This window comes from Mauremys reevesii, linkage group 12, assembly GCF_016161935.1.
Source record: "Mauremys reevesii isolate NIE-2019 linkage group 12, ASM1616193v1, whole genome shotgun sequence".
Classification (NCBI taxonomy): Eukaryota; Metazoa; Chordata; order Testudines; family Geoemydidae; genus Mauremys; species Mauremys reevesii.
The window spans coordinates 5,088,200-5,100,331 of record NC_052634.1 but is presented as its reverse complement, the minus strand read 5'-3'; the positions used below and the strand labels follow the sequence as shown (position 1 = coordinate 5,100,331).

Genomic DNA, 12,132 nt, shown 5'->3' with positions numbered 1-12,132 from the left:
ATCACACGCAGCTACTGCAATCTTGGTGTCTGACACATTGCTTTGCTAAGTGCTTTGGGGCACCATGGATATGGAAGGTGCTGACTTGAACCCAGCTCTCTTCTTTTCCTACAGCTCCTCTGGTTTCAGTGAGGGTTTCACTGCAAAGAGATGTTGCTCTACTTAGACTGGGAACTTCTTTATTACATATTTGTACAAAGCCTAGCACAGTGGGACTCTGATTGTACTGAAATGCAACCAACATCAGTAACATCTTCCCCAGCAGCCAGCATCTACTCCAACAAGCATCAGACTCAAGGAGATTTTGCATTGTGTATCAAGTCCTTTCTTACGTTTCTCAGGAAACACAGCCCCTTTTAATGATGCTTTGCATGAGTTCAGAGGCCCACAAGCTGAGAACCAGATGCCGCAATTATACACAGTGGTTTTCTTTGCAACTGTGCATTGACCATCTCAGTGCACCCTTGTTTTGACTCTTCCATAATCACCAGCCAGTTATTCCCACCCTACTGTCCTTCCTCCTGCAGCTTCCGTGGTGAAGCCTCCGGCCCAGCCCATTTTTCCTTCAGTCTTAAATAAGGAGCGGATGGATCATGCCGCTATGTTTCTATGGCTGCCCATCTAATACTGTTGGAAGCATCTCTAAAACAGAAGGCTTGTGTTTAAAATCTGATGGTGCTTCTGCCTGGTCACGCATCAGATTCCTTGCCTCACGAGCGCTTCTGGGGCAACTTTCAACAGCACCTCTCATCCGGCGCTTCTGGCAGCAGAGTTCAGCATTTGAAAGCGTGCACGGAGCCAAGCGCGATCTCTGGGATACACAAGGAATCCTGATGTGCTGCTTAGTCTGCTGAGGGAAGTTGTTTTGCTTGGCGATAAAAGCTTAGAGGAACATGAGCTGAATTTATTGGCATTGTTTATTTAGAAATAGACATTTAAAAGCTAGCACGGCTCAGTATGTACTGGAGGATTTTTATTCCTTCTATTTACATCTCCACCAGTGGCCACTTTCAAACCCCAGCGCTGCAATAACTCTCTTCTCAAGGAGAGTGCAGGTATTCAAGTGCTGCTGTCAACTAACAAGCAAGTGTTCTGGGGCGCTGGCTGCTTTGGTCTCAGACACTGTCCCTCTGCCTTTCCCATTGTCCAGAGAGAGCTCTCCTCCACAGTCGACAGAGCCAAGGTCTTAGTGGCGAGAGCGGAGGGCTGCTAATCATAAAGGGTTTGTCCCACTCTGTTTCTTTTTCTGTGCAAGAACCTGTTAACATAGGTCTGCGCCTGCCCTGAGTTCAAATGAACCCACTTTTCCCAAGGCTGATTTTCCCAAGCAGGACCGGCTCTACAGTTTTCGCCGCCCCAAGCAGCGTACCGAATTGCCGCCGTGGACAGCTAAACATAGAAGCTGCTGCCAAATTGCCGCCACTGCGGAAACGCGCCTGCCGCCCTAAGGGCACACAGACTACCCCCGCTGTCCGCGGCGGCAATTCGGCGCGCTGCTTGGGGGCAAAACAACAGGGACTGCTGCCCCTTGCAGATTGCTGCCCCAAGCACCAGCTTGGAATGCTGATGCCTGGAGCTGAGCCTGTTCCCAAGGCTGAAATCTTGTTACAAAGCCAAAGGGAAGGATGGGCAGGGATGGTGTCCCTAGCCTCTGTTTGCCAGAAGCTGGGAATGGGCAACAGGGGATGGATCACTTGATGATTCCCTGTTCTGTTCATTCCCTCTGGGGCACCTGGCATTGGCCATTGTCGGAAGACAGGATACTGGGCTGGATGGACCTTTGGTCTGACCCAGTATGGCCATTCTTATGTTCTTAGGTATGATGGGGACAGTGAGTGGGGCACTAACTTATTCCAAGGCCATACACTTCTCCTCCACCTTCAGATCAATAGCTCAAATAACTCTCAAATAGCTATAAGACTGTCGCCAGTATGCGCAGAAGATTCAGGTGAGAAAATCCAAGGCCACTGCTTGCTGAAGTCAGACACACATAAAGGTCAACAGAGAATGGTTTCTCAAAGAGCAAGGATGCTCTTTGATCTAGGGGGAAAAAGAAATCAAATGCAAGTGACTTCTCTTCAGAAGGGCTGACCCACCTCACACATTAGATATAGTCCTGGTTGGCTGGAGCTAACATAAATGCCATGTGACTGGCCATCTGAGCACCCCTGTATCAAAGGAGGTTGTAACTCAAATAGCAGCCTGGTAATATTTGCTGATCTCCAAATAGAGCAAAAGGAGTTCACAGGTATTTTCTATGGATAGTTCATGAATACACACAAAAATGCAAGTATATGAATAGTCCTGCAGGAGTTAAACATATGCTTAATTGCTTATTGCACTGGGGACTTGTAGGGCTGAATCCTACTCTAGCCACACACAGAGAGTTAATTATCTGCAGCCCTCTGAATCAGAGCAATCCAGATCACAGGCCACAGCACCCAACATTTCATAGATTTCCTCCAAGTTTTGACTGTTCTCACTGCAGTCCTGAGCCTTTTCAGTGCTGCAACCCAGTTAAATACAGTCTGTAAGAATTACGACAGGTGGGACTGCAGAGATGTTCCAGAACTCCCACCACGAAAAGCAGAATTCCGTTTCATCATTCATGCGTGTCAGACTGGATGTGTTAGAGAAAATAATTCCAGCAGTTTGTATGGTTTTATGAACTACTGCTTGGAAACCGGTGAGCACCAGTTTTAGGGCAGAGGGAGTTAAGGACTTTACACGGCCCTGACTGGTGAGCCATGCCTGTTGCATTAAAGGTGGGTGTATGAACTGTGCCTCAGCAATCTGATAATGCACTTTTAGTTGTGGCTCCATCAGCCCAACAGGGACAGATTCTCAGCCCCAAACTCCACCTGCTTTGCCTTTAGTAGTTCCTTTCATCTGGGAGAGCTAACAACTTGTCCTTCTCAACATGAACATTTATTAGATGTAGCTAAGTGTCTTTGGAGGACTGGCCTGCTGTGATCACCAAAGCCACTGTCCCGCCTTATGACATGAACCCAGGACCTTCTGAACTGACAGCTGAATTCCTGCTGTGGTTGTATTTGGGGCAGCTTGTAAGAATCTACAGGTTCAGGGAAGCTGTTCGAAGACTCTTTCTCCCTTGTTGCTATTCACTGTACTAAGCAATAAGTGCTTTTGAAAGCTCTAAACACACGAGCCACTGAAAGGATGTTATGCACTATCCAAAAAATAAATAAACTGGATGATATTCACAAAGCTTGCCTTCAGGAAGCTAATGCCCGACTACATTACTGGCACTTGGAATACATTACTGACACATTCGATTTTTCATTATCTGCAATTACAGGAAGCCAGATCTAGGGATAGCTCATGCATTCTCCTGCAGTAATACATTATCCATTTCTACGTTGGCAAACCCCAGTCCGAAAACACAGAAACTACAGGGAGGATCTTGCATGGATTTGGAGTCTCATCGATTTTAAAGGCCAGAAGAGATTGTTATGATTATCTAGTCCAACCTTTGCATAACACAGGCCATTGAATTCCACCCCCAGATTCCTGATTATAGCCCAGCGACTTTTGGTTGAACTAGAGCACATCTTTTGGGAAGATATCCTGTCTTGATTTAAAAAATCCCAGAGATGGAGAATTTACCATATCCCTTGGTAATCCGTTCCAGTTGTTTAATTATGCTCACAGTAAAAACTGCTGTACCTTTGTCTGTTAGATTAAAAAGCCCTTTCGTATCAAATCTTCTCCCTGTCTAGGTAACTCCTAGACTGTGATTAAACTGCCTCTTAATGTTTTCTTTGAAAAGTTTGAGTCCCTTTAGCCTCTTATTGTAAAGGGTGTTTTACAGACCACTTGCCATTCTTAGAGTTTTTCTCTGAACACTTCTTCAGTTTTTCAACATCCTTTTAAAAGTGTGGACTCCAGAGCAGGACATAATATTCCCAGTCGTAGTCTCCCTGATATTGCATCCCAAGGTAACATCACCTTCCTGCTTCTTGAGGATGTTGTAATTGTAGGAGCTCTTTGCAAGCTTTCCCTTGACCCTCACAGCCTCATAGGTTTCTTTCTAAAAGCCCCTTTGAATTGCTTTGCCTTTCTGGTGGATTCCTCCTCAAATGAAAATTCCATGGTCTGATGCCCAGATGTCTGGAGCGCTGTAAGTTTCATTTGGGTCACTGGAATGTGAGTGGTTTATTTTAGCTGCTGCTGGTGGTGGTGGTGGGGAGGGAGGGAGGGAGGGTGAGTAGGTCTACACTGCAATTAAAAAACCCACAACACCAAGTCTCAGATCTTAGGTGAGCTGACTCGGGCTTCGGCTGCGGGGCTAAAATTAGCATGGCAGATGTTCGAGCTTTGGCTGGAGGCTGGGCTCTGAGACCCTGCCCCCCTTGAAAGGCCTCAGATCCCAGGCTCCAGCCTGAGTCCAAACATCTATACTACAATTTTATAGCCCTGCAGCCCAATCCCCACAAGCTTGAGTCAGTGAATTCAGGCCAGCCACAGGTGTGCCATGGGTCTTTTATGGCAGTGTAGACATACCCAGAGATGGCCAGGATTTTCCAAAGCAATGAGCGATTTTGGGTGCTCAACATGCGACATCATAGAGGAACCTGATTTTCAGAGAGAAGATGCTCACCACTTCCTGAAAATCAAGCTCTCTGAAGTAATCTTGATCACTGAGAATTTTGGCCAGTGTATCTGTCCATACAGATACACTTGGAGCCACCTTTTCAAAATCAGAAACACATGCAGATTAGTGCTTTGTTCAAAGCCCATGGAAATCAATAGAGAGATGCCTGTTGACTTCAGTGAGCACTGAATTTTCACATCCCCAACTTATGCACACAAATGCTTAATGCACATATGCAAATCGGGGCCCTAATTGGCCGTGCACTCAGGTAAATTGCTGATGTGGCCATGTATTTTGTGTTCCTAAGACAGGTGCATCAACATGCAGCCATATACATTTTAAGCTTTGAAAATCTGGCCCTGTGTGGTTGTGATTGTGTATGTACCTTATCCTGCCCTCATCCAGTTTGTATAGTACTTTGTCTGGGTCAGTGTGAATTACATTTCTCCAAACCTTATACAGGACCAGAAGTGCTGCTATGCAACTTCTAGTCCTCCACGCAGCCCCATTAGAAACAAAACTGCTCCAGAGTATCTACAACCATCATGGCTGAGCAGGGTGACACTCCAGGAGTTGCCTTGTGGCTTTAGCTCTTAAACATCTTGTCATGTTTTCTAGAGGAGAGGAAACCCTGTAGCCTGACACAGGGCCTCCTTCCTTATCTGTCAGACCACAGTTTGCTGAAAGAGGCTGGGGAATCCCAGTTTAGGATGCCCCTGCTTCAGCTGTCTGGGAAAGTCTTCAAGTAGAATTCAAGGGTCAGTAGCAACTGGGTAGTAAACCCTACCCTGTGCATTTTGGACTCGACCCAAATACCCATTCAAGTCAATGCAAAGACTCCCATTCACCTCAGTGGGTTTTTGGATCACGTTCTTTGACTCTGCCTTTCCACTGGGCTTTTCAGGCAGCTCAGGAAAAAGCTTTTTTCTCTTCTCTTTGCAGCATTTCCGTCGGCCACTCAATCTGGAGCATTCATGCATCTTCTTTGTTAGACCTATGGTTCATGATAGCACACTGTGAATTGCTACAGTATATGCTAATACGGTAGCATACACTTTCTGTACATCAATACTCTTCGGGTCCTTTCCACTGAGAGAAGGGACTCACTGGTTACCATTGTTCAGTGCACCTAATATTTTCCCATTTAGTACTGGTAGTTACTTCCTTAGTCTAGGGAAATCCCTGATGAAGGATGGAGTTTGTGGAGGAGGGGAGGTCTATTGGGGGCTCCATATGGGTTTCTCATTCCCATGGGCCCTGGGACTTCAGAATCACAGAGCAGTTCAATCCAGGGTGTGGACAGAATGATGCATGTGGCATGTGAAATTCTTCACAGGGCATAATATTCCGAAGATGTGATATACCTGACCCAGGGAACATACTCACAGAAATAATGAGTGACGTATTATTCAGTCCACTACACGGTAACAAGTCTGCGGCTCTTGAGGAAGTAACAATAATCTATACAGTTCCCCCTGCACTACAGGGGCTGTCAATGTAACCTGTCTTTTCTGCAAAGACCTCTTTGGTCCTTGTCCGTGCTGAAGTATAAGCTGTCCAGTGCAGCATAATAAGGAGGTGATATGGTGCCTCCGTCTCCACAGATCTACTATAGCTGGAAGCTTTGATCCTGTTACATGTTCCATTTCCAAAAGTACCATATTTTATCCAACCATGTGCTGTAACCCCTAAATTAAGGAAGTATTCCCCCCGATTTTTGTATGGTCATTGGGCACTTCATAAAGGAAAATTACGGTATGGGCAGCTTCAGGAAAGTTCTCCTGCATTTCATGGCAAGAACAAAAGGAGAAACAAAAACTAGTGCTTTATCGCTCATTTGATATGTATCACACAGGGGGACTAAAGGTTACCGGGACGTAGTTGTAATTGCAGTTTTCAAAGGGTATGATTACAATTTGTCTCTATTGTGAAAGCTCAAGTTTGGAAATAATTGCTATGTTCAGCTCAATTCTCTGCATTTTTTTCTTTTCTTTTTTTAAAAAAACCAAAACAATGTGTTTGAGAATCTTTTGCAAGTTGCATTTTCATTAGCAATTGGCAAAATGATTCAGATAACTTAAAAACCACCAAGTAGTCTGAACCCAAGAAGTTTCCTCTGAACCAAACACCACCCAACCCTTTATTATCATTATTTATTTTTATTACTGTAGCATTCAGAGGCCCCAACAGGCCCATTGGGATAGGTGCTGTGCGGTCTCTGCCCCAAAGAAATTATAATCTAAATAGACAAAGGATGGGAGAGAGAAAGGAGTACTAATTCACAGATAGAGAATTAGCACAGAGAGATCAAGTGATTCACCCAAGATCACACAGGCAGCCTGTGCCAGAGCCAGGAAATGAACCCAGGTGTCCCAATCCAGTGCCTTAACTGCTCTGTTTAGCTACCTTCTGGTCATGGGGCCAAAACACCCCATGAGGTTTGGGAACCAAAGGGCTCACACCAGAGCTGATTGGTAGCTGTGAGAATAGAAGGGCTATAAAGCAGGTGGGTCGGGCGGCTGTCAGAGACAGAGGATACGCCTACACGATGATAAAAGACCCCTGGCACAGCTGCGCGGCTGGCACACGGCAGCTGACTTGGGCTCGCAGAGCTTTGGGTGCGGGGTTATAAAACTGCAGTGTAGATGTTCAGGCTCAGGCTGGAACCCAGGCTCTGAGACCCCAGGAGGAGCCTGGACCTCAGAACCTGGACCTCAGCCCCAACCCAAATGTCTACACTGCAATTTTTAGTGCCATGAGCCCCAAGAAGCTAACCCGGGCAGGCTGTGAAACGCAGTGCTGTGAGTGTTTTAACACAGTGCAGCTGTACCCACAGTGACCATGGAAAGAAGCTCCTGCCAACAAACCAGGGAGAAGCCACCAGAGAAGCCAACACTCCAGCGAGAGAGAAGCAGAACAAGGACTCCTTTGCACACCCGTTCATTGCATGTGGTTCCCTGGAAGCCTGACGCCTTGAGTTAAAAGCTCTGCACTCGTGGAACATGGAGCCCTTCTATTCTCCATCTCCCGGCCTCTCTTCCCAGTGCTGGGAGTCCAGATTTTGTTCTTCTTATTTGCAATGTGTCAGCATCTTCTGATTCCTCCCTGCGTCAGACCTTTTCCTATCCGGCTACCTTCAGCTCTACCCAAAGTTATTGCCTGAGGCCACAGCGCTGCAGCCAGGTGGTCCCTGCAGCTGGCTCAGTTTATTTATCTGTGTTTTCTTTGCTGATGGGCTTATTCCCATCACCACAGAGTCTTCAGTGCTCAGACCACAACACTTGCTTTTTCCAATTTAAATCCTATTCTCCAGCTGAGTTTCCCAGAGCCATAGGCATCAAAAACGATTAAACACCTTTCTGCAAATTGGACTCGAGCGATGCAGCAGCAGCAGCAGGAGGCTCACATGCACTGTGAAAGAGTCTGCAAGTGACAGATTCAACCCTAGTGTCAGAGCTCCGGCTTCAATGGGTTTTACAGATTTGGGCCCACAGAGCTTTACACAGCAGCCAATAAGCTGGTGCATGACTGAGGATGGGGTCTGCACCAAATGGATTTCTCCTTGCGGCCAGTGCCCTGAATGGCGTGGCTATGATACTTTGCACTTTTGCAGCACCTCAAAGCACTTTGCAAATATTACCGAAGGCCCCAAACAGCCCTCATTATCTCAGTTTCACAGAAAGGTATGGTAAACTGAGGCACAGGAAGCTGTAAGTGACTTACTCAATGTCGCCCAGAGAGTCAGTGACATAACTGGGAACAGCACCCAGGAATCCTGGCCCTCATTCCTGTGCTTTAAAAACAATAAATCACTGATCTAAAAATAGAACCGAGAAGGCCTTGCTGTTTGTGCCCTGTTCTAAACACTGGAGACCGACGCTTACCAAATACAATAGTAGTTTAATTAATAAATGCTATAGTTTACCCTCAAATGTCTACTATTTTTCTCCTGGGTGTTTGTGCTTCTGAAAAGGGGCAGGTCTGCAGAGATTTGTCTCCTCTGAAGCATTAGTTCCAGCCTCCGTCTCTGAAGCTGGATTGAGAATGGCATTCCTGATGCTGTCTGTAGTTTGCTTCAACTCTTATCATCCACACCAAGGAGGCTTTAACACTTCATCATTTTGAGGTCAAAATTTCTCTCTGTCTCCTTTGAGTTCAGAAAAATGTGGCTTCAGGGACTGTGAAAAACAAGTGGATACACAGCGCAACTCCACAAGGTGCTTGGACAGCTGGCTAATTACACATGAACATGTGCCCCCCCCCCAGCCCAGGCTCGGTGGTTCAGATGCTGGCACCCCCAAGCACTCTCTGGCCACTGCATCTACCCAATTTCACAGCAGCGACTTAGAGACAGGGAAAAGAGGCTTTGATGCTTTTGATGCTCACACATTCCAGCTGCCTGTTTTAGGCCACTTCATAGTTATTTTTCTTTTCATTAGCTTAGGGCTACCAGGGAAATGCAGTTGCTTTAAATCTTACCCTGTCAGTGGCTTGATTGCATGTAGGAATTTATGTGTAGGAGGATGTATTTAAAGTGTAAATGCTCGAGACAAACTAAATCAAATTTCCAGGGGTAGGGGGTCAGAAACTCATGTTGCAAAGTTAATGTCATTGTGGTTGTGAGAGCAAGTTACAACATAGAATCATAGAATCTCAGGGTTGGAAGGGACCTCAGGAGGTCATCTAGTCCAACCCCCTGCTCAAAGCAGGACCGATCCCCAACTAAATCATACAAAGATGGCCTGAAGCTACACCATTCCTTTCCATCCATCCCAGGACTGTCTGCTGTCACTCCTTCAGCTGCATCTTCTCACTCCCTCTCCAAAGTGCAGCCACTGTGCCTGTGCTGCAGCCACTTTTTAAACAGTAAGCCCTTGATGCTACAGAATCATTTTTTTCAAACCCTCCCAACCTTTACAATGCTATCTTGCTGTCAGAAAGATTAAATTAGAAAAGAAAACAACCTGTCAGAGAAAAGCGTTTTCTCCTTCCTCCCTGAAAGTTAGATTCTCCTCCCTAAAAGTTCTTCTGTCCAAGGGCCGGGGCAAGTAAGACTCAGATCTGGGTCATTGCTGTCGTGTCATCACTCTCAAGCCCTGCGCCTTGCAATCCTGCAGCAGGGTGCGAAACAGGAGCCTTATGCCACTGCGAAAAAGAGATTCCTAGTTTCCCAGCACTACCTTCTGGCCCTGGAATGGCCCCAAGATACCGGCCATTATGTTCATTGTTAGATATATAGCGAAGCTCTCCACCCAACAGAGGTGTCAGCTGCGGAGTGAGGAGCCTAGAATGAACGCCCTTGGTGGACCACAGAGGGGGAACAGAGGTGTGGCTGCCCTGGCCTGACACAGTAATATCGAGGGGCTGATCTGACTCACTAGTGAGCAGAGCGTTGTACACAGTGGGAGCCTATAACTTATTTCTGCTCTTTTTGTTAAAAGTTCATACGGTGCCTTGCACGAGGCCTTGACCTCTGACCGGCGCCTCGTGGCACTATCACATGTAAATAATAACACAATTTAATGCTGTTTTACTATTATTTATTATGGCCTATTGTGTCCCACTCACCCTAGTGTTGACCCTGCCCTTTAGACTCCAACGAGCTTGCTCTGGTGGATTTGCCCAGACTAGACTGTCGGCTGTCCAATTGCTATAGGGTTAATGTATGTTTATAGGCTACGAGCTGTGTAATATCTTCTGCTCCATTAGGAACTGCAAAACTGCAGCCCGCCTTATCAGCATGTATCCGTGTAGAGCACTCTCTCCAAACGTTCAATTAATCTGATATTTCCTAGTGTGTTCCAGTTGTTCTGCCCTTTTACGCCTTCTTGGGGCTTAATACAGCAGCGTGGTGAGCAAAAAGACACATAGTGTGAGCACTGCTCTTTTAGAGCTATTTGTGAGCGGGAAAGAACCACTATACTGCAGTAGCCATATCATAAGCCACAAGGGAATTAGAGAGAGAAGATGCAAAGTTGCTTTTAAGAGTAAATGCGCCATTGATTTTAAAACCCATTTCAGTTCAGTTCTAGAGACCACCTGTTGCATGCATTTGAACTGATAAACACGCACAGCTCTCTATTACTGCCAATGGGCATTCCATTCCCATAACGATGAGCCAATTAGACCCCCTGAGTTCTTCGTGCTGAGTGATGCTTTCTAGTGCTTAATAAGGTGGGGGAGCACAGCTCAGGCCTTCACCTGATGCAATTGTGGCTGCATGAAACTGGGGTTTGACGAGTCAGGTTAGCTACGTAAATTGCCCACAGGAAGCATGAGCAGGATGCTAGGTGCTCAGACAACCACACCTTGACTTAGTGATCAAAAATATGCAAGTGGGTAACTGTCCCTGGCATCTAGCTAATGAAATTCCTTAGCAAAAGTTAGGGCTGGTTTACTCTGATGATGATGCCCAAGCCTGTGTGTGACTAAGATAAATATTCCAATTAATTATCTTGCTATTGGTTTCCTAATGCAAACTCAGGGGGAATAAAGATGCCTTAAACTACACCTCAGAGGGGCCAACAAAAGGACAAATTGGGTAAGGCTGCAGGCCTTACACCGTAAGCTCTTCAAGGCAGTGACTGTACCTTCCTATGTCTGTACAGCACCTAGCACACCAGGACCCCAATCCTGCTTGAGGGCTCCAGACGCTACTGTAATGCAAATAATCATAATATTCTTCCAATTAGTGCAGATAATGGATCCTTGTGAAGCTGCTCATGTGGTTAATTATCAAGCATAGGAACTCAGAGCTTAGGATCACTCAGACTTCCTGGCTCTTTTAACATCAGAGAACCTGCCCAGTACCATGCCAGAGTCAGGTGCTTTAAATGTGGTATTTCTCAGTGCAGGAAAGTTCTTCCCAAGGCATTTGCTGGCCCCTTTATTTGTATCCTGAATAAATGGATTTTGGATCATCTTCCATTACATCTATCAAGATGACAGCTACTGCCCCCAACGTTCCAGCGAGGGACATCATTGTTACCATGTGACATCTATTCAGTGGCCTCTGTGGACTGAGGTTGGTGGTTGCATTCCTGTGTCTATACGTCACTGGTCTATATCCACATTATAGTTAACACCATAAATGATGCTATCTGGACCCTTTATTGGCAGTCTCAGCAGAAACACAAGAGGAAAAAAAGGCATGAAAATGGAATTGCTTTACCTAGAGGCAGTTGCTCCAGGCCACAGCTGATATGCGGTGAGGGCGGGTAGTGGGATATGCTCCTATGGGAAGCTTGCACTGCTATTGCACTGTTCTAGAATCAAGCAGAGATCTTCACTCTGCAGGGCTCATTAAGCCAGCACCTTTCACCAGCACAAAACTTTCTTAAAAGAAACTAACGAGGGAAACTCTCAGAAGCAAGTAAACAGCGGGAATGGCACTGCAGACAGGTGCAGAACCAGCGACTACCTTTTGATATACTAATCAAATTATGAGGCATGAGTCTGTCTTTGAGCTCAGCAGAATAAATACTCTTCACCTAGAAACACTTCGAGGAAAAAAAATG

At 46.1% G+C, this 12,132-nt stretch overlaps 1 protein-coding gene across 5 annotated transcripts in view; it reads right to left on the bottom strand.

Moving 5' to 3' along the window:
- The window catches only part of LOC120375811, a 371,245-nt gene that overhangs the window by 286,684 nt on the left and 72,429 nt on the right, over nucleotides 1–12,132 (bottom strand). Inside the window, exon 4 of one of the 5 annotated variants that reach the window (XR_005586810.1) lies at nucleotides 8,521–8,793. The exons of the other annotated variants lie outside the window; for them this stretch is intronic. The gene's annotated coding sequence lies outside the window, so the exon portion shown is untranslated. Of the gene's footprint in view, nucleotides 1–8,520; nucleotides 8,794–12,132 lie in introns of those variants that run through there. 5 annotated transcript variants of the gene reach the window in all.